General features: G+C 42.6%; 1 protein-coding gene across 1 annotated transcript in view; it reads left to right on the plus strand.

The window, feature by feature from the left end:
• LIMK1 (LIM domain kinase 1) overlaps positions 1 to 21,891 on the plus strand; it is a 176,620-nt gene that overhangs the window by 11,180 nt on the left and 143,549 nt on the right. The window lies entirely within an intron of this gene.

Consider the following 21,891-nt stretch of genomic DNA (forward strand, 5'->3'; position numbering starts at 1 on the left):
ACACAATGGGTACAGTGGGTTCTCATAAAAGAGAAAAGCTCTATCACAGCTGCCTGTGTTCTATATTATTTATGGGCTCTAAAGAGGGCTGTGTCATTTATCATTTTAGACCCACACTGGGTGTAATAATTCATTTTTTGGAGCCCCTAGATTATAAAAAAAAGTTTTTTTTTCTGTATGGCTTTAGGGAGAAACCTATATGAATTTTACAGCAAATGAAAATTGACAGGGTTTCAAGAAGGTTAATGCTTGGGTCCTTAGTTTATAAGGCAGAGTAACACCTGAAAAGACATCGCTCCTGAAAACTTCCTCTCCTCCTAAAAAACTGAACTGGTATTCCCCCCCCCCCCCCCCAATGTTACTGCTATTTGCATCACTTGTCCCTCCCTTCTAAATTGTAGGGTCCAGTCACACTTGTATCATCAGTTCAGTCATGTTATTTTAAGAAAAAAAATACCGATTCAGGTTACATCAGTTTGTACATCCATCGTCTGTACAGTTCAGCTTGGTTTACATCCGTTTTTGCATCCATTTTTTTTTTAGTTGCTGAAGAAACTTATCATGACAAAGTATAAACAACAAATATGGATCTTGCTATACACTGACACAAAACGGATACCATCTGATTACAGCCATTCAGATCCGTCTAAATGAAAAGGATGAAGCATTGTTCCATTTAAAACATTGACCAGAACAGACAGATGTAAATGAATGATCATCCATTTACATCCACAAGCCCTTAGGATTGAATTGCTGACCATTTTTAATCAGAAAACAGATATGAAAGATGAACAGAATGCCAGTGTGAAAGGGGCCTAAGCTGTCACAAGCAGGGCCCCACAACTTCACTCAGAGTGCATGCTTTGAATTAGGCCTCATTTCCACTGGCGTTTTTACAGCCACTGTTGTTAGGCTTTTTTACAGCTTAAAAACGCCTGTCCATGTTTATTTTGTAAAAAAAAAAAAAAAAAAAAAAAATTTTTTTTTTTTGTGAGCTGCAGCTTTAACAATGCCGCGGTCGCGTTTTTGCGCGTTTTTGAGCGTTTTTGCGCGTTTTTGAGCGTTTTTTAACGTCTGGCGTTTTTACAGCTCTACTCTGGAGCTTCAGAACGCCCTGGTCCTGCGTTTTTTTTACAGCTCAAAAACGCCTATGCCATTTGCAGCTCAAAAACGTCTATGTGGGCATGATGCCATAGAATAACATGGACAGGCGTTTTTAAGCTGTAAAAAACGCTCAGAAAAGTGGCTGTAAAAACGCCAGTGGAAATGAAGCCTTAGGCTTCATTTCCACTGGCGTTTTTACAGCCACTGTTGTTAGGCTTTTTTACAGCTTAAAAACGCCTGTCCATGTTTATTTTGTAAAAAAAAAAAAAAAAAAAAAAAAAATTTTTTTTTGTGAGCTGCAGCTTTAAAAATGCCGCGGTCGCGTTTTTGAGCGTTTTTGCGCGTTTTTGCGCGTTTTTGCGCGTTTTTGAGCGTTTTTTAACGTCTGGCGTTTTTACAGCTCTACTCTGGAGCTTCAGAACGCCCTGGTCCCGCGTTTTTTTTACAGCTCAAAAACGTCTATGCCACTTGCAGCTCAAAAACGCCTATGTGGGAATGAAGCCATAGAATAACATGGACAGGCGTTTTTAAGCTGTAAAAAACGCTCAGAAACGTGGCTGTAAAAACGCCAGTGGAAATGAGGCCTTATTGATTGCTTCTTCATGCCATGCATTTTACCAGCAGCTTCCGGTTTTTACTATGCTTAGCATAAACACTGCAACCCACAATACAAAGTGAGTGTCTCAGTAACTAATTGAGAGGCATTGTGGTATGCATTGGGGATATACAGTAGATACATGAATAATGTACCATGCCCCTTGAGGAATGAGGTTTCCTGTTAGGTGAACAAACTTGTGGCAACAGCCAGGGGACTAAGATTGCAGGTATGGAATATTACAGAAGGATCACATAGCAGAGACTGAGAAACCTTAAGTTGTTCCTAGAACTTTACTGTTTGATCAGCTCTGACTGAGATAACTGTGAACCAACTAGGGCCCCTTAAAGAGAAAGTAGCAACTATATATTTGGACGTATACAGATTCCTCCATGCCCACCTTTTTCGTTCCATGAGGGTTTTCACGCAACCAGAAAGTAGATTACGTCCTGTAGGTCATACAGATGTCATTTCTGCAGTCCCCAGGAGATACAGACAACTAGAGATTTTGGTCAAGTTCACACTTGAAAAAAATGTGCCTCTACCAATGACTTTTGTTTTTGATGTGTTTAATGTGCTTAAAAAAACACACCCCCAGACACCCTCCAATTGATTTTTTATTAAGCGGGAAATGTTTTATTTTTCAACTACTGATATTTGATAAATACGGTACTTGTCAAACACTCTGTAAACACACTGTAAATGTGCTGTAAATGCTACGTTTACGCACGTTACCATAGCTCCTTGGATGGAAGGAGTTGACAAGCTTCAATTCCTCCCAGAATTGACATGTAGCATAATTTTACTGCACATTGATGCAAAGTAACACAATTTTTAAAGCGGGAGTGCACCCAAAAATTTTTTTTTTTTTTTTTTTTTTTAATTCTTTATTTTTCCATTTTTCATCAAAAATTTTTTTTTTTAACCTTAGATTGATGCTCATTTTGTCAAGGGGAATTGGGTAGTTTTTTTAAAATCGAAGCCATACTTACCGTTTTAGAGATGCATCTTCTCCGCCGCTTCCGGGTATGGTCTTCGGGACTGGGCGTTCCTACTTGATTGACAGGCTTCCGACAGGCTTCCGACGGTCGCATCTATCGCGTCGCGAGTAGCCAAAAGAAGCCGAACGTCGGTGCGGCTCTATACAGCCCCCTTGCGCACCGACGTTTGGGTACTTTTGGAAAATCGTGACGCGATAGATGCGACCGTCGGAAGCTTGTCGGAAGCCTGTCAATCAAGTAGGAATGCCCAGTCCCGCAGCCCATACCCAGAAGCGGCAGAGAAGATGCATCTCTAAAACGGTAAGTACGGCTTCGATTTTAATGAAACTACCCGATTCCCCTTGCCAAAATGAGCATCAATCTAAGGTTAAAAATTAACTTTTCGGGTGAACCTCCACTTTAAGTGGTACCTAAATGGTCACATCCAATACCTTCTCCTGCTCACAGGGGAGGAGATTAGGTCTGATCACCAGCCTGGGTGCCGATTACAGATTTTAAGTTATGTGTTGTTTGGAATGTTGGCCTCCTATGTTCTCCTGAGGAAGTGGTCAGTCTAATGCCGCGTACACACGACCGTTTTTAATGGTCTAGAAAAAACAACGTTTTTTTCAACCCGATTATTGTTAAGCCGGCCTTGCCTACACACGATCGTGGAAAAAAAAATGCTCTAGCAAAGCGCAGTGACGTACGAAGCCACTATAAAGGGGAAGTACCATTCGGATGGCGCCACCCTTGGGGCTGCTTTTGCTGATTTCGTGTTAGTAAAACTTTGAGAGACGATTCGCGCTTTTCAGTCTGTTACAGCGTGATGAATGTGCTATCTCCATTACGAACGCTAGTTTTACCAGAACGAGCGCTCCCTTCTCATAACTTGCTTCTGAGCATGCGCGTTTTTTTCACGCCGTTAAAGCCCACACACGACCATTTTTTACTACGTTGAAAACGACAACGTTAAAAACGACGTGAAAATTTAGAGCATGTTCTAAATTTTTAATGCCCATTTTTTACGTTATGAAAAATGCTCTGGAGCCCACACACGATCGTTTTTAAAGGGGTGTTCCAGCCTTTTTTTAAGTTTATTAAAAGTCAGCAGCTACAAAAAGTGTAGCTGCTGGCTTTTAATAAACAGACACTTACCTGTTCCACGGCTCCAGCGACGCGCCGGCCGGGGCTCCGCTGCTCGCCCCCCCTCGCCGGCGTCTTCATTCCTAGTGTGGGCACCCGGCAGTGACAGCTTTCAGCTTCACGGCCGGGCACCCACTGCGCATGCGCGAGCGGCACTGCGCATGCGAGAGCGGCGCGGCGCCGTCCGATTGGACAGGCGCTCGCCTACAGGGAGGGGCTGCAATAAGGCGATTAAGCTAATCAACTTACCAGCCCCTCGGCGGAAGGAGGAAGTGGGACAGGAAGTCCCCTTCTCCTGAAGCCCCCACTCCCTCCCCAAAAAAATTACATGCCAAATGTGGCATGTAAGGGGGCGACGAGTGGGTTAAGCGGAAGTTCCATTTTTAGGTGGAACTCCGCTTTAATGACATAAAAAAAAAATATATTTTTTTTTTACATCCCGAAAAACGGTCATGTGTGTACGCGGCATTAGAATTAAATAGAGAGGCTCTCCCATGGACCCTTAACCACTTAAGCACGGACAGGCACAATCACGTACCTGTACGTCCTCTGCTAGACGTGGGTGGGGGGTCCGATCGGGACCCCCCCGGTACATGCGGAGGTCGGGTCCGCTCGGGGAGCTATCCGGGACGACGGCGCGGCTATTTGTTTATAGCCGCTCCGTCGCGATCGCTCCCCGGAGCTGAAGAACGGGGAGAGCCGTATGTAAACACGGCTTCCCCGTGCTTCACTGTGGCGGCGCATCGATCGGGTGATCCCCTTTATAGGGGAGACTCGATCGATGACGTCATTCCTACAGCCACACCCCCCTACACTAGTAAACACATACACAGTGATCCCTAAATGTTACAGCGCCCCCTGTGTTTAACTCCCAAACTGCAACTGTCATTTTCACAATAAACAATGCAATTTAAATGCATTTTTTGCTGTGAAAATGACAATGGTCCCAAAAATGTGTCAAAATTGTCCGAAGTGTCCGCCATAATGTCGCAGTCACGGAAAAAATCGCTGATCGCCGCCATTACTAGTAAAAAAAATAAAAAAAATAAAAATGCAAAAAAACTATCCCCTATTTTGTAAACGCTATAAATTTTGCGCAAACCAATCGATAAACGATTATTGCGTTTTTTTTTACCAAAAATAGGTAGAAGAATACGTATCGGCCTAAACTGAGGGAAAAAAAATGTTATATATGTTTTTGGGGGATATTTATTACAGCAAAAAGTAAAAAATATTGCATTTTTTTCAAAATTGTCGCTCTATTTTTGTTTATAGCGCAAAAAATTAAAACCGCAGAGGTGATCAAATACCACCAAAAGAAAGCTCTATTTGTGGGCAAAAAAGGACGCCAATTTTGTTTGGGAGCCACGTCGCACGACCGCGCAATTGTCTGTTAAAGCGACGCAGTCCCGAACTGTAAAAACCCCTTGGGTCTTTAGCCAGCATATTGGTCTGGGGCTTAAGTGGTTAATATAGGAAGATTGTAGTCATTTTATCTTGTATATCATATACATTATGAGTAACAGATTTGATGGGATGGAGGCTAGATGATGAAGTTTTAAAAAGAGAATTGATGATAAAAGATATCATGGGTGCCTAACCTTTTGAAGCGAGAGGGCCACTTAAGCGACTTGGCAACCGGTCACAGGCCCCAATGAGTGGAGCGGGTGGATGGCATGTCCATGTCTGCTCTGCTATTCTTTTTTTTTTTTTTTTTTGGAGGTAAGACACAAGTCTGTTTATGTCTGCCACTACTTAGAGGTGAATGCAGGGTCCAATTGTTCGAACTATCGGACTGACCGCGTGAAAGGGGCCCAAGGCTTTCACACTGATGTGCTGCGGTTTACCCACGTTGCGGGTGCAATGCAGTGTACCTTTTGGCTTTCCTGCACTTTGCAATAGACTTCTATTATATTCTGCAGGATTGGTGCACTTTTAGAAAGCTCACCAAACTCGCAGATAATAACAGACGTCTATTGCTCAGTGCAGGTAAACTGCTCTGCACCTGCAAATCAGTTTGAAAACAGCCCAGTTACCACTGCAGAACAGATATGCCTATATATATATATATATATATATATATATATATATATATATACACTGTGATTCTGGTAATAAACTGACCTTTAATAACAGTATTCTATTCTATTCCATCCCAGAGCAGGAGGTCGCGGGCCACATCAGAGGGCTCCGCGGGCCACTGGTTGGGCACCCCTGATGTAATGTATGTGATTAAAAAACACAAGTAATTTATGTTTTCACCAAGTATAGAATAACGATTATATACATTTTTATTATGTTGTGTTCCAATGTGTACCTAAAAAGTCCTTAGAGACTAATTATTTTTGGTCAAATTAGGTAAACAAAAATAAAAAAATGTAATATTACACAACATCCAAAAAATAATTAACTCCATCAACATAAAACCCAATAAGTTAATTTTGTGACGTTTGACTTTAAAGAACATTTGGATCTCCAACCATCCATTCCAACTCACCATATTGGTACGTTGCGAAGCAGCCATTTAAAGAAAGGAAAGAAAGTTTTAGAATTTGCTCAAAGAAAAGAAATACAATGTAAGGTCCCTTTCACACTTGTATGGCCTCTTACACACGACCGTTTTCCTCAACAGAATCCAGAAGAAACTTGGTGGCAGAGCTTTTTTGCAGAGGAAAACGGTTTTGTGTATGTTTTTCATCGAGAAAACTGTCGATGAACTCGACGGGAAAAAAAAGAGAACAAGTTCTCTTTTTCCTCGACGGGAGTCTCAATTTCCTCGTCGTGTTCCTCGTCGGGATGGTTTTCCAAGAGAAACACGTTCGTGTGTATGCTAAGAAACCCGCGCATGCTCAGAATAAAGTATGAGACGATAGCGCACCTTCGGTAAAATGGAGATAGCACATTTGTCACGCTGTAACAGACTGAAAAGTGCAAATCGTCTCTTACCAAACTTTTACTTAACACGCAGTAACATGAGATTAGCAAAAGCAGCCCCAAGGGTTGTGCCAGTGGAATCGAACTTCCCCTGCTGTCTTACGTGTTGAACGTCACCGCGTTTGAGAACGACGAGATTTTGTCTTGACAGTGTGTACGCAAAGAAAGCTTGTCAAGTTTCTCGACAAGCCTGACAAGAAACTCGTCGAGGAAAACGATGTTCCATTTACGACGAGTTCCTTGGTCGTGTGTACGAGGCCTATGACTTGTCCCACGATTTGGGACTGCAAGTAGCATGACAAGTCGTTCCCCATGATTTCCAATGACAACCATTCATATTAGTACGACTTCAAGTCATGCCGACCTCAAAGTGGTCCCTGCACTACTTTGGTCCGACTTTGATGCAAGTTCAGACTCAAAGACCTCAAGTCTCCCTGAAATCGCTGAAAAATCACGGACGCCAAATCGTAGCAAAATTGCACGACTTTGAAGCTGTGGAAGTGTGAAAGGGGTCAAAGGCCTCATGTACACTGCTGCTGGTAAGCGGATGTTTAGAAGCATTTGGGCATTTTTTTCAGTGGCCCCTGAACTCTCCTAGATGTTACCTTTTGGCAGGGCTCGACAAATCCCGGGCGCCAGGTCGCCATGGCGACTAGAAATAGGGTCCTGGCGACTTGGCTTGGAAGGGGGGGGCAAGTTTTTTTTTTTTTGTGAGCTGGCACCATCTGGTGGTGAGCCGTTGGTATTACAAGTTATTACCACCAGATGTGTAAGCTGGCGCCATCTGGTGGTGGCCGTTGGTATTACAAGTTAAGCATTACAGGTTAAACCGCAATTCTAATGTAATTTTTCACTATTTTCACTGCCATCTTCTTCCCTCTAATTAGAACCCCCAAACATTATATATATTTTTTATCCTAACACCCTAGAGAATAAAATGGCGACCAATGCAATACTTTCTGTCACGCCGTATTTGCGCAGCGGTCTTGCAAGCGCACTTTTTTGGGGAAAAATTACACTTTTTTTAATTAAAAATTAAGACAACAGTAAAATTATCCCCATTGTTTTTAATATTATAAAAGATAATGTTACGCCGAGTAAATTGATACCCAACATGTCACGCTTCAAAATTACGTCCTCTCGTGGAATGGCGTCAAACTTTTACCCTTTAAAATCTCCATAGGCGACGTTTAAAAAACTCTACAGGTTGCATGTTTTGAGTTACAGAGGAGGTCTAGGGCTAGAATTATTGCTCTCGCTCTACCAATCGCGGCGATACCTTACATGTGTGGTTTGAACACCGTTTACATATGCGGTCGCTGCTCACGTATGTGTTCGCTTCTGCGCGCAAGCTCGTCGGGACGGGGCATGTTTTCTGGCTCCTAACTTTTTTAGCTGGCTCCTAGATTCCAAGCAAATTTGTCAACCCCTGTCTTATGGGTACATGTACACTCAGGCGTTTCTAACAGTTTAGAAGCAGTTGAGGTTAAAAGCATTTTTTTTAAAGCAAAAATTTGCGCTCAAGAAGGTAGTTTAGGGGCATTTGAAACGACAAATGCTTATAACAGCAGTAGTTTTTTCTGCATTGTAGGCATTTGGGAGGGTCTGTCAAAACGCATAAATGCTGCTAAACACTCATTAACCTCCCTGGCGGTATGATTCTGTCTGAAAAAACATGCTGAAAGCGGTACAATTATTTGCAAGAAAATTTGGTGTTTTATACTGTAGGCCTGTGATTTTTAGGAATAACTCACTTAAATCTGACCAAACAAGAATCTAATAGGCATCCCGGGTATGAAATTTTTTTTAAAACAAAATTTTAAATTATAATATAATAAATAATTATAAATAATTATAGCAAGTAATAATATAATAAAAATAAAAATTATTCAATAATGTAATCAACTCAAAATCACTGAAATTTTCTCAGTTGCAGAATTGTTGCTGTCATTATTATTTTTTTTTTATGACGAATTTCTCCCGCAAATCGCTATCGCACAATTCTGCAAGTGATTATAATTTATTATCGCTGTTTTCTACATGATCTAAAACCATTTTTGACATAAAAAGACACTTTTGGTTGCTATGGACAATCTACAGTTTTCAGGCAGAAAGAAAGGTTTTTATTATATAAAATGACATGTAGGACACAGGGCAGACCACTAGGGACAAGGGGTGTGTGTTTTTTTTTACATACAGTACTGTAATCTATAAGATTACAGTATACTGTATGTAATCTGTTTGTTTACTTTTTTGAATTTGGCGCCGATCTCCGCTCCCGTGCGTCGTAACGTCGCAGGGAACGGAGATCGGCGGCACAGGAGGACGCTGTGTGAATCGAGCGAGGTCCCGCTCGCTCACACAGCGTGGTGACATCGCTGGATCCAGGAGAAGGTAAGCCAGCGCACGCTGCAGGCTCTGCATGTCTACCCCGAGCGTGACTCGGGGATACCGATCGCAACATGAAAAACCCACCCCGAGTCACGCTCGGGAATACCGCCAGGGGGGTTAAACATGGCATTTAAAACTGACGGTTTTAAACGTTGGTTACTAGCTGTCAAGTTCCAGTGTTCAGAAGAGGTTTTCAAACGTCCTGTGTACATGAATCCTCAGACCCCTTTCACACTGAGGTGCTTTGCAGGTGCTATAACGCTAAAAATAGCGCCTGAAAAGCGTCCTGAAAGAGCATTTCCTTTCACTCCATTGAGAAAGCCTGAGGGCTTTCACACTGAAGCGGTGTGCTGCAGGACGGTAAAAAAAGTCCAGCTAGCTGCATCAATGAGACGCTGTAGGAGTGGTGAATACACCGTTCCTAAAGCGCCCCTGCCCATTAAAATCAGTGGGCAGTGCCGCCGAACCGGTTTTAACCCTTTTAAAAGGTTTTAACCCTTTCTCGGCCGCTAGCGGGGGTTAAAATACGGGCCACTAGCGGCTGAATAGCGCAGAAATTCGAAAACGACGGTAAAGCGGTGCTTTACTATGGAGCACCCCCCTCCCCCGCCCCAGTGTGAAAGGGCTATAAGTCTGGTGTTCCTTTTTTGCTTAAGGCCCTGTGAATGTCGGGAGGATTCAAAGTCTTCATCTTGTGCCCAGGCAGCCATAGTTGCTGTTAGGGTTGTCCCAATACCACCTTTTTAGGACCGAGTACAAGTACCGATACTTTTTTCATGTACTCGCCGATACCGATACTTTTTTTTAATGTCATGTGACAGTTTTCAAACCACAATACAGACTAATGTTATGAAGATTGCTCTTTACATTGGTGGTCAGTGGGAAGAATGTTCCTTACATTGGTGGTCAGTGGGAAGAATGTTCCTTACATTGGGGATCAGTGAGAAGAATGTTCCTTACATTGGTGGTCAGTGTATTGATCTATTGTTCAAGTACATGACAGTTCCCATCTGCCTGGCGGACTGATATAGAAGAGACCAGGGCTCTTCTATATCACACAGAACAGGTACGTATGACATGTTTGGTATTTTAATAAAATAAATACATTTTTAATAATCAATGTAAGCCCCCCCCCCCCTAATCCATCCATGTTTCCAAGCTATATTATGCTGAGAAATCACTTTGAAAAACACCTCCTAGCATTTATGTCCGTTGCCATCTTGAGTAAGGGCAGATAATACATGTAGCATTTACTTCCTGGAATCCATGTGCCCTTAGCCCAGGCATACAGGAAGCAGAGTGTGCTGAGCTGAGAAGACCCTTCCTCCCCTCCCGAAGACTCCTGGGATGTATAACATTGTTTTCCTAAGCCTGGAAACCAGAAAGTAACTGAAGAAATGTAAAAAAATAAATTGAAAACACATAAATATGATACAATTTCCTCTCTATTTACTAATGCTAGCAGCATAAGAATACTAACTAGTCCACATAATACATTGAATGTTCTGCATTGTGCAGGTTTGTGTTATATTATTACGCTATATATGTATTGTACAAGTGTTAAGTCAGTCCCACACAAAATGTATTTACTGTTTAACCTCCCTAGCGGTATGATTTTTTCCGATTTTAGGTGCTGAAAGCGGTACCATTATTTGCAAGGAAATTTGGCGTTTTATACTGTAGGCCTGTAATTCTTAGGAATAACTCACTTAAATCTGACCAAACAAGAGTCTAGTAGGCATCCCGGGTATGAATAATAAAACATTTTTTATAAATTATAATATAATAAATAATTATAAATAATTCTAACAAATAATAATATAATTATAATAAAGATTATTCAATAATGTAATCAACTGAAAATCACTGAAATTTGCTCAGTTGCAGAATTGTCGCTGTCATTATTTTTATTTTTTTTATGACGAATTTCCCCACAAATCGCTATCGCACAATTCTGCAAGTGATTATAATTTATTATCGCTGTTTTCTAGCGGCTCTAAAACCATTTTTGACATAAAGGGACACTTTTGGTTGCTATGGACAATCTACAGTTTGCAGGCAGAAAGAACAGTTTTTATTATATAAAAGTGCATATAGGGCACTGGGCAGACCACTAGGGACAAGGGGGGTGTGTATTTTTTACATACAGTACTGTAATCTATAAGATTACAGTATACTGTATGTAAGGTGTTTGTTTACCTTTTTGAATTTGGCGCCGTTCTCTGCTTCCGTGTGTCGTAACGTCGCAGGGAACGGAGATCGGCGGCACACAGAGGCACTATGTGAATCGAGCGAGCACCCGCTCGCTCACACAGCGCGATGGCATCACTGGATCCAGGGACAAGGTAAGTAAACCCTGCCTATGGATGCTGCGAGGCGAGCCCGAGTCTTACTCGGGGTTACCGATTGCAGCACAAAAATGTAACCCTGAGTCAGACTCGGGAATACCGCCAGGGGGGTTAAAGGAGTTGTAAAGGAAAGTTTTTTTTCACCTTAACGCAATCTATGCATTAAGGTGAATAAACATCTGCTGCTGCCGCCCCCGAGCCCCCGTTATACTTACCTGACCCTTTGAAAGTCCCGAGCGGTCCCTATATCCTCTTCGCCGCTCAGCTTGGCCGCTGATTGGCTAGAGCGGATGGATTGAGAGCAGCGCAGCCATTGGCTGGCGCTGCTGTCAATCACATCCAGTGACGCGGCGCGCCGAGGGGCAGGGCCGAGTGATTCACAGGAGCGCGCCCGCAATTAGTAACCACCGTGTGAGCTCTCGCATGACTGTGGTTACTAATTGTGGGGAGGACAAGAGACAGCCGCCGAGGGACCCCAGAAGTCATGAATCGGGGCCACTCTGTGCAAAACGAACTGCACAGTGGAGGTAAGTATGACATGTTTGTTATTTAAAAAAAAATATTTTTTTTCCTTTAGTGACCCTTTAACTGCTTGCCTACCTGCCGCCGTCATTCTACGGCGGCAGGTTGGCTCTCCTGCGCGAGAGCCCGTAGCTCTACGTCGGCTCTCTCGCAGGCTCGCTCCCGTGCACGTGCCCGGGGGGCGCGATTGCCGCCGGGCACACGCGATCGCTCGTTACAGAGCGGGGACCGGGAGCTGTGTGTGTAAACACACAGCTCCCGGTCCTGTCAGGGGGGGGGGGGAATGCTAATCCTCTGTTCATACAATGTATGAACAGAAGATCAGTGATTTCCCCTAGTGAGGCCACCCCCCCTACAGTAAGAACACACCCAGGGACATACTTAAACCCTTCCCCGCCCCCTAGTGTTAACCCCTTCACTGCCAGTGGCATTTTTATAGTAATCCAATGCATTTTTATAGCACTGATCGCTATAAAAATGCCAATTGTCCAAAAAATGTGTCAAAAGTGTCTGCCATAATGTCGCAGTACCGAAAAAAATCGCTGATCGCCGCCATTACTAGTAAAAAAAAAAATATTAATAAAAATGCCATAAAAATACCCCCTATTTTGTAAACGCTATAACTTTTGCGCAAACCAATCAATAAACGCTTATTGCGATTTTCTTTAACGAAAAATATGTAGAAGAATATGTATCGGCCTAAACTGAGAAAAAAAATTGTTTTTTTATATATTTTTGGGGGATATTTATTACAGCAAAAAGTAAAAAATATTAATTTTTTCAAAATTGTCGCTCTATTTTTGTTTATAGCGCAAAAACTAAAAACCGCAGAGGTGATCAAATACCACCAAAATAAAGCTCTATTTGTGGGAAAAAAAGGACGCCGATTTTGTTTGGGAGCCACGTCGCACGACCGCGCAATTGTCAGTTAAAGCGACGCAGTGCCGAATTGCAAAAAGTACTCTGGTCTTTGACCAGCATTATGATCCGGGGGTTAAGTGGTTAAATACCCATATAGAAATGCATACAAAATACTTTGAAGCTACATTTCAATGCATGTACATAGAACTTCATAATAAAACCACATGCATTTTTAAATGCTAGGAGATGTATTTTGTATAAAAGGGGAACAATCTAATGTTATCAGGCTATTTTCTTTCCAGGTAAAATGTTATTCATTCATGCCAAATGATCCTCATCCCAAAACATTTGATTTTTCCCCAGTCACACAGAACGGATGTATATGCAATTTCACAGGACAAATAGGTCTGCAATTTTTTTAAATAAATACAATAGTAAGCGTTTGAGGCATCACACTGTTTTTTCTGCGCCAGAGGTCCACTCTAGCATTGGAGGGGGGTTATTTGCATACATTTAAGCATTTCCTAAAGTCTCCCCATCTGTACTTTGTGCTGCAGTGAAATCTGTTCATGTTGCTAGCAGTCATTCATGAAATAGGTTAAACATGCCTGCAAAATGCTCATGTGAGAGTTATCATACCTGACATGTTCCCCACAAGCTAAGTCTTTCCATAAATGCAACAAAGTGGAAAGAATTCTTCTGCTAGGTTGTAGTAGTAACTCATTAAGTGCTAGAAACTCTGAGATATGTTAGTACGTGGGGGTGTATTTTTGTTGGGATGTGTTTCCTGGTTTACAGGTGTGGCAGCGTTCTCTTACTAGAGGAAACTGAGCAAACCGGCATAGGACATAGCAATTGGACCTTATCTGATTCATTACCATATGACAACATTTTCAAAACAACATTGACCAGTTTTTGTCACATTTGTGTCAATGTAATTTATATTCAAAGCAAACTTCAAAGCAAAGCAAACCAATAAAAAAAGACCTTTGCCCCTAACACTAACGTGATATTAAAGGTTATTCTTTTCTTTAAATAACAGACATGTCACTTAGCTTCTCTGTTGAATGGTTTTACAGAAAGCAGCCCGATCCTTTTCCTCTCAGGTCCCCTGCCGGCGCTCCAGGCCCCTCCCTCCTTCCTAGTGCCTAGTGAGCCACTCGAGCAGGCTCGCTTCCGAGCTGCTGTTTGGTGTGTCTATTCACACACAGAGTGCGGCTCGACCCCGCCCCGCTCTCTCCTCATTGGCTCACTGGCTATGATTGACAGTAACGGGAGCCAATGGCTACCGCTGCTGTCTCAGCCAATGAAGAGGCAGAGGCCCGGGAGATCTGAGGCTCTTGTGCACATTGCTGGATCAAGGTGGGGCTCAGGTAATTATTAGGGAGCACTGCTGCACACAGAAGGTTTTCTAACCTTTGTGCATGGAATGCACAAAGGTAAAAAACCTTCAGCCTTTAACTGTTTATTGTAGGTGGCATAGATTATTCTGTAAATGTAACTATTGGCCACTGCCTGCTGCTGTATCCAAGTTACTTCTTCTGGTTTTGGGACTTTTATGTCAGGGCAAGTCACTGCTGCTTTTTGGTTTAGGTCCTAGAAAAAAATGGCATACAGTCTTTTGAAAGTGAACACTTACCTGCTAGTTCCAAGAATACATGATAATAGGTTGACATGCATTGTGATGCGCTGCAACGCATGTGTGTTGCCAAGGTACATTGATGTGCCATTAACAAAGATTAGCACTACAGTGTACATACAAGAAATTCATGCCTTTATGTGCACAGCAGGAATTAATGCACATCCACGCAGTGCACACATGTGAGTGATGCCTTAGGGTGGGTAAATGCTAGGCTATGTTGAGTTACAATTTAGGGTTAAGTATTATGTTAAAGGAAAGGTTTAGTTTCAGGGTGGGAGTGGGTGGGTGAAGCCATCCCCGCCGGGAGAAGACAGTGATTAACCCTCCATCGGCTATATTAGCCCTTTGTCATAATCGCAAGAAAATCAGACAGGCTGGTTGGACCCAAGTTGATCAATTGATCAACTTGGTGTATTCAGCCTGCCCATTAATGGTTCAAATCTTGGCCGGTTCCTAATGAAACGGCCGAGATTTGAACCATATATGGCCTGCCTTAGTGGAAACAGTTTATTACAGTTATTGAAGTCACCTTTGGTATGTTGTCCATTGGAGTAATATCCCCACTTAAGTGCCTCTTCTCCAGAGTAAACAACTGTAATCCATATAATCGATTCTCATAGCTGAGGTCCTCCATTCTTAAGCTGCATACACACGGTCAGACTTTTTGACAACAAACTTCTAAATTCACAGTTTTTAAAAAAAAATCCGACCGTGTGTGCGCTTCATCAGACAAAATTTTTTTGGTTTTCATCGGACAAATGTTGGCTCTGCAAACACGAATGCTCAGAACCAATGTTAAAATCAACCAACAATAGCAGAAGTTGACCAAAGGGTGGCGGTAAAGAGCAGAAAAAACATGTGATTTGGTGAAAGTTGGCTGAAAAAGTCCTGCCCTGTGTATGCATACCAAATTCATGGCCAACGCCCTTCAAACAAAAATCCATGGAAAAGTTTGTTTGAAGTCCGACCGTGTGTATGAAGCTTTATTAATTTTGTTGCCCCTTGCTGAACTCTTTCTAATTCAACAATGTCTTTCTTGAAAATTGGTGTCCAAAACTGAACTGCATATTCAAGATGAGGCTTGGATGTTCTGCCATAGGCACACTGTGTGCTTCTTTGGACACCGCTAATCACAGATTGTGGTAAAGGGCCAATCACAGCGGACCTTTACCATGTGATCAGCTGTGTCCAATCACAGCTAAGCACATTTAAACAGACTTGGCAGTTATCAGCTGTCTTTCCTGTGTGAGGAAAGGAAAGCCAATAACCGGCAAGTCTGACTGGGCACAGTGAGTACATTGTTTACACTGAAAATCAGTGCCCTGATAATCAATGTAGCCCCATCAGTGCCCATCAGTGCAGCTTATCAGTACCTATGAGTGCTACCTATCAGTGTCCATCAGTGGATCTCCTCATCAGTGCCCATTAGTGCAACTTATCAGTGCAGCCTCATCAGTGCACATCAGTGAAGAACAAAAATTACTTATTTGCAAAATTTTATAACAGAAACTAAGAAGAATGTGACAATCAAAGTGCAATCACGCTGAAATCTGGCAATAGGTCTGGGCAGGAAGGGGATGAAAGTACTCGGTATAATGGTAAATTTAGGTTTGTTCTCAGTGCCTGTAGCGAGAATGACCTGGTGTTGGGTTCTACTGCCGAATACCAATATACTATAAACACAGGGTGCTATTCTGTGTAAGAGAAGTAAACAAGCAGTTGACTGCTTCAGTTACATAGCATTTTGAGTTTTGTGTGGCTTCACTAGTGAAACAAAGAGGCAGGCCATATGAATTTGCATCCAGCTTATGTTAGCGTAAAGCCTCGTACACACGACCGAGAAACTCGACAGAATCCATCAAGAAACTTGGTGGGAGAGCTGTTTTGCCGAGGAAATCGGTCGGGTGTACGTTTTTCATCGAGGAAACTGTCGAGGAACTCGACGAGAAAAAAAGAGAACAAGTTCTCTTTTTCCTCGATGGGAGTCTCAATTTCCTCGTCGGGCTGGTTTTCGACGAGAAAATCGAGCGTCTGTATGCTAAGAAACTCTCGCATGCTCAGAATAAAGTATGAGACGGGAGTAAAAGTAGCATTTGTAATGGAGATAACACATTTGTCACGCTGTAACAGACTGAAAAGAGCAAATCGTCTCTTACCAGACTTTTACTTAAAGCGGGGGTTCACCCTATAAAAAAATTCTAACACTACATCCAGCCCAGTTCTGCAAATAAAATTACACTGACCTTTTTTTTTTTTTTCGCCGTAGATAGCGTTTATCCTTATTATTCACCGCGGCTTCCGGGTAGGGAATCCCGCGGGAGTGGGCGTTCCTATTGACATGCCAATTGATTGACATGCTAAACGACGGCGCGTACAGCGCATCACGGCTTCCCGAAAGAAGGTCGGCTTGGCTCTATTCGGCGTCTGAGCACCGGCGCCGAATAGAGCCGAGCCGACCCGAGCTTCTTTCGGGAAAACGTGACGCGTTGTACGCGCTGTCGTTTAGCATGTCAATCAATTGGCATGTCAATAGGAACGCCCACTCCCGCGGGATTCCCTACCCGGAAGCCGCGGTGAATTCTAAGGATAAACGCTATCTACGGCGAAAAAAAATTACACTGACTTTTTTTTATTTGCAGAACTGGGCTGGATGTAGTGTTAGAAATTTTTTATAGGGTGAACCACCGCTTTAACACGCAGTAACATGAGATTAGCAAAAGCAGCCCCAAGGGTTGTGCCAGTGGAATCGAACTTCCCCTGCCATTGTATGTGTTCTACGTCACCGCGTTTGAGAACGAGGAGATTTTGTCTTGACCGTGTGTACGCAAAGCAAGCTTGTCAAGTTCCTCGACAAGCCTAACAAGGAACTCGTTGAGGAAAATGATGTGTCTCGCCCGACGAGTTACTCGGTCGTGTGTACGAGGCCTGAAAGGAGCTCATTTTTATTCAGAGCTCAAAATGGACAATATAAATTAATTGTTCTGTCAAAGCCCCTTATGCTTTATTTATGCCTATTTTAAACAGTTAAGGCAAAAGGGAACAATCAGTGGAAAACTGCAAAAAAAATAGGGTAAGAAATACAATATTATGACTGATAGTAGCCAGGCTTTAAGGGTCAGTTCACTCACAAATGAAATGAAATACCATTTCTGTGTGTCTTACTCCCTCCCTGCCATGTGACAGTGATAGGTACTTCCTAATTGGCCCATTGCCACCACGTTGATTAGAGAAAGACGTTCATTACCCTCTGACAAGTTGGTTATACAGGGCTTTCTTTCTCTGGTCCCAGTGCTTATGCAAAAGTGTCAGGGAAGGGAGGAAAGGTGAGTATGAGCATTTGGGGAAGGGAAGAGCTGAGCAAACTTTTAATTTATCCCTGCATAGGAAATGGAAAGGCTCACTATAAAGTGTAAAGCTCTCCAGACAGGTAGCTTTATTTTATGACTGATGTACAGTATGTAAATCGCTGTTAAAATTGATGGGGCTATATAAATGTCTGTAATAAGGAGTTTCTATTAAAGCAGATCCTAGCATGTTCATATCTCTGCCGTTAGAATATATTGAAAAATCCCAAATGTCCCGAGTTTTCGTGGGAATGTGCCTCCTTTGGGATCAAGTATCTATTTTCTCCTCTGTTGTCCCTATATCCAGTCTAATGTACAGACCTCTTTCCAAATGTATTATTTATCTGCTTAAAGTATTATCCTGTACCACACCTTTCATCCAACTTTAATATTAATGAATAAAGGAAAAAGGAGTGGAGAAAAAAAAGCACACACAGGTTTTACCAAATACATTTTTCATACCCACTAACTGAAAGCGTGTCTATTTGCTTTTTAACATTGTACTAAAAGGAGTCTCTCTTTTTCATCTGAAAAGTCAGGAGGTATGGAATTCTTTAAGCAATTTTGGTTGATTTGAGCTGTCCTGTGCTCTGTTGCATTTATTGACAGATGAATTGATGGATGGTGGCTGGAGCTGCACACGAGGGGCATTGATTTATATGAAGAGCACAAGGGGCATACTGATGCACTGATTAGCATCATTCGCAGAGCAAGCAATAGATGTAATATAGTATATCTCTATAGCGCTATGTGCAAAAGGCAGCATCACTATAGCAGAAATGTATGTAGATATGTAATAAATTTATTCAAGCTGAATATTTAAGTGATTTCTGACATTACACCACAGAGACATTTATAGTGGTATGTTTAATTTTTACTTCATTAGTATATGCATTCTAAGTGTGTGAGGTTTGAAAATGTGAGCAGAGGAAAATTGGATTATTATCTATAGCAACCAATGAAGCTCAAGATTTCATACCCTTTACCCAACCTTGATTAGTTTGCGTGGTGTTTAAATTTATAACTTCTTCAGAGAATCTTGCATCTTGTATAGCCAGTATATATGAGATTATAAACTAGGTGTGGGTGAATATTAGTAGAGGGAAGAAGACAACATAGATGCCATTGCATCCTTTTCATTTACTATTAATTCCTTGCCTGGTGCTGCAAGATATCTTGAAGTGCATATGCAAATTCATAAGCATAGGAATGCCCTAAGATTCTCAGTATTAAGAGAACAAAATATTTGGAGCAGTAACGGATGTGTATGGGCAAAGCATTTTGAAATGTTTAATATGCTTTGCAGTGTAAATCAATTTTTGTGGAAGTAGGCAATTTCCTTATGAGCAGTAGATATGGAGAACCAGCATCTCTGGAGGTTTCCTGTTGGGACGGCTCTTTACTGTTTGCTCCAGTTTGCGAATATGCTTTATGAGAAAAAACATCCGACGGTACCGCCCCCCCCCCCAACCCCCGTTTTACTTACCTGACCTGATACGTGTTTTTCCGCATCCAATTCGCATGTCAGGAGACTGTGACCGGCTGTCAGACTATGACTAGTACGAATTGCACAGGAGTCCTGTGTGTTGGTTTTTGGTCCATTTCAGGTCCGAAATCAACAAACAAATTGGGCTGAAATGGGACCTGAATCGGCGAATGGTGACATGGTGTGGTGGGAACCCAGCCTTAAGCTGGCCATACACTTCAATTTTTTCATTCAGCATGTAGGCTCCCCTGGACGGCTGCTGCAGGGGAAAAGGAGTGAGCACCGACCAGACTGGAGTGGATTTTAAATAAATTCGTAAACAAATATTTTTATACAGGGTAGGCAGGATAGGTTGCGGTAGGCAGGACATATGCTGCGTATGGCATATCATTTTGTACACATCTGTGTCTGTGGGCCTTTTTTACACAGCTGCGTAAATTCTACTTTGTAACGCAGTGTTAAATTGAGCCCAGTCTCTCTCCTTCCAGTCACAGTGCTTGCAGCTCTGCCAGTTATGTCCCTGAGTCTGTCGGTCTCATATAACGGTACTTAGCAAGGGTGAGCAGTTTATGAACCCCTGTGTCTGTTAGCTGCTTCTTCTAGCATTGCCCTACACCAACATTGTGTCCATTGGTGGGCAATTTCTCACTACTGCTTCTAATATTCCTGAGTGTGCACACTATTTCATGAGCAGTTGTACTTCTTCTTTCTTGCGCCAGGTGTTAGTTTTCTATTCTGTATGTTTAAGTACTTGCAGACTTTCCTGGTTCGGTGTTGCTGACTGAGGCTGGGTTCACACTACTACACTACTTTCATCCTACTTTGCTCTGCTACATTGGTCCTACATTTATCCTACATTGGTCCTACATCCATCCTACTTTCATGAACAGGATACTACTTTGGTCCGACTTCAATGATATTCAATGGGCCTGAAGTAGGATCAATGTAGGACCAAAAGTAGTACAGGGAGCATTTTCAAAGTTGGACCGACTTGTGTAGGACGCTACAAGATGCTCTCATAGGGAAACATTGAACACAGAGCAAAGTAGGATGAAAGTAGTGTAGTAGTGTGAACCCAGCCTCAGGCTGCTAGTTTAATCAAAATAAATGTTACTATATGCTAAACTTTGGTTTAGCCCTTAACAACAGTCACAGTTTCTCATGTGGCCCCTTGGGAATTGCCCATCCCTGGCTTGGATATATTTAAAAGAGAAGTAAAGGTTTTTTTCCCCCCTAATCCTACTTACCTAGGTGGTTGCATCATCGCTCTGATGCCACATCCCCCCCCCAACACTGAGAACCGAGTGGTTCGGCTCGGTTCTCTCAGCTCCCCAAGCAGTGAGCTGCTGACTGTCAATCAGCAGCTCTCCGCTCTGCACCCCAGCGTTCACTGGAGTGCTGAGATGTGGGGGAGCGGCTGTCTCAGCCTCTCGGCGGCTCTCTGAGATGCTGACACGGTTGTCAGTCCAGGCACTTGGCGGATCCAGACTTTATTGCCATGATAAAGTGGTGCCTGGACTGATTCCAGTGACGTCAGCAGAGCGTGGACTTCAGACCACTCTCTGCTGAAAATGGGTCACAGGAGTGCAGAACAAATTACACTCCCGTGACCCATAGGAGAAGTCCAGCCAAACAAGCCCAGGCTGGACTTATCCTATAAAGGAGAAGCTGCTCCCTGCACAGCCTGGTTCTCCAGTGAGTGCTGGAGGAGCAGAGAAGGCGACTGTAACAGACTTGCTCACTGAGAACTGAGCAGTCAGTGGTTTTTAATTGCTCAGTTCTCGGTTTGAAGCCCCATACACACTGTCAGTTTTCCTGCAGGTTTTTCTCTTCAGGTTTACCAAAACCATCTAATATAAGGTCAAACCTTAAAGCGGTTGTATACCCACGATGATGTTTTTTTTTTTCATCTGAAAGGCAAAAGCCATAATGAGCTAGTATGCATCTTGACTCGGCGTGTCTTCCGGGTATCGCCACTCCAGTGCTGTGACTTTAATCCAGCAAGGTCCGGCGGCTGCCGGCTCTTTAGCCGAGGATCCCCGCTGCGCATGCGTCGCTGCAATCAGCGGCACATTGCGAGCGGAATATCTCATAAACCGTACAGGTTTAGAAGATATTCTTTATACCTACAGGTAAGCCTTATTATAGGCTTACCTGTAGGCAAAAGTTTAAAAAAAGCCTAAACAAATACTTTAAGAGTTTCAATTCGTATGCAATCAGGCAGGCCCTTGCACTACATGGTTTTGGTAATCCTGAAGAGAAAAACCTGCAGGAAAACTGATAGTGTGTATGGGGCTTTAGCGATGGTGGGAGACAGATGCAGCATTCGACCAATGCTGCATCCACCTAGGTGAGTATGGATGTTTATTTTTTTCAAAACCTTCACTTCTTTTTTATGGGCAGAACTGGTGTATCAGGCACTTTGCAGGTAAATAGAAAATTTGAACTAGTATGTTAATCTACTGACCTCTGGAAGATTTGGTAAATGAACATATCCAATATTTATGCATGGTAATGATTGTCCTGCAAAATGTATGA

The sequence above is a fragment of the Rana temporaria genome, chromosome 2 (genome assembly GCF_905171775.1).
Source record: "Rana temporaria chromosome 2, aRanTem1.1, whole genome shotgun sequence".
Taxonomy (NCBI): domain Eukaryota; kingdom Metazoa; phylum Chordata; class Amphibia; order Anura; family Ranidae; genus Rana; species Rana temporaria.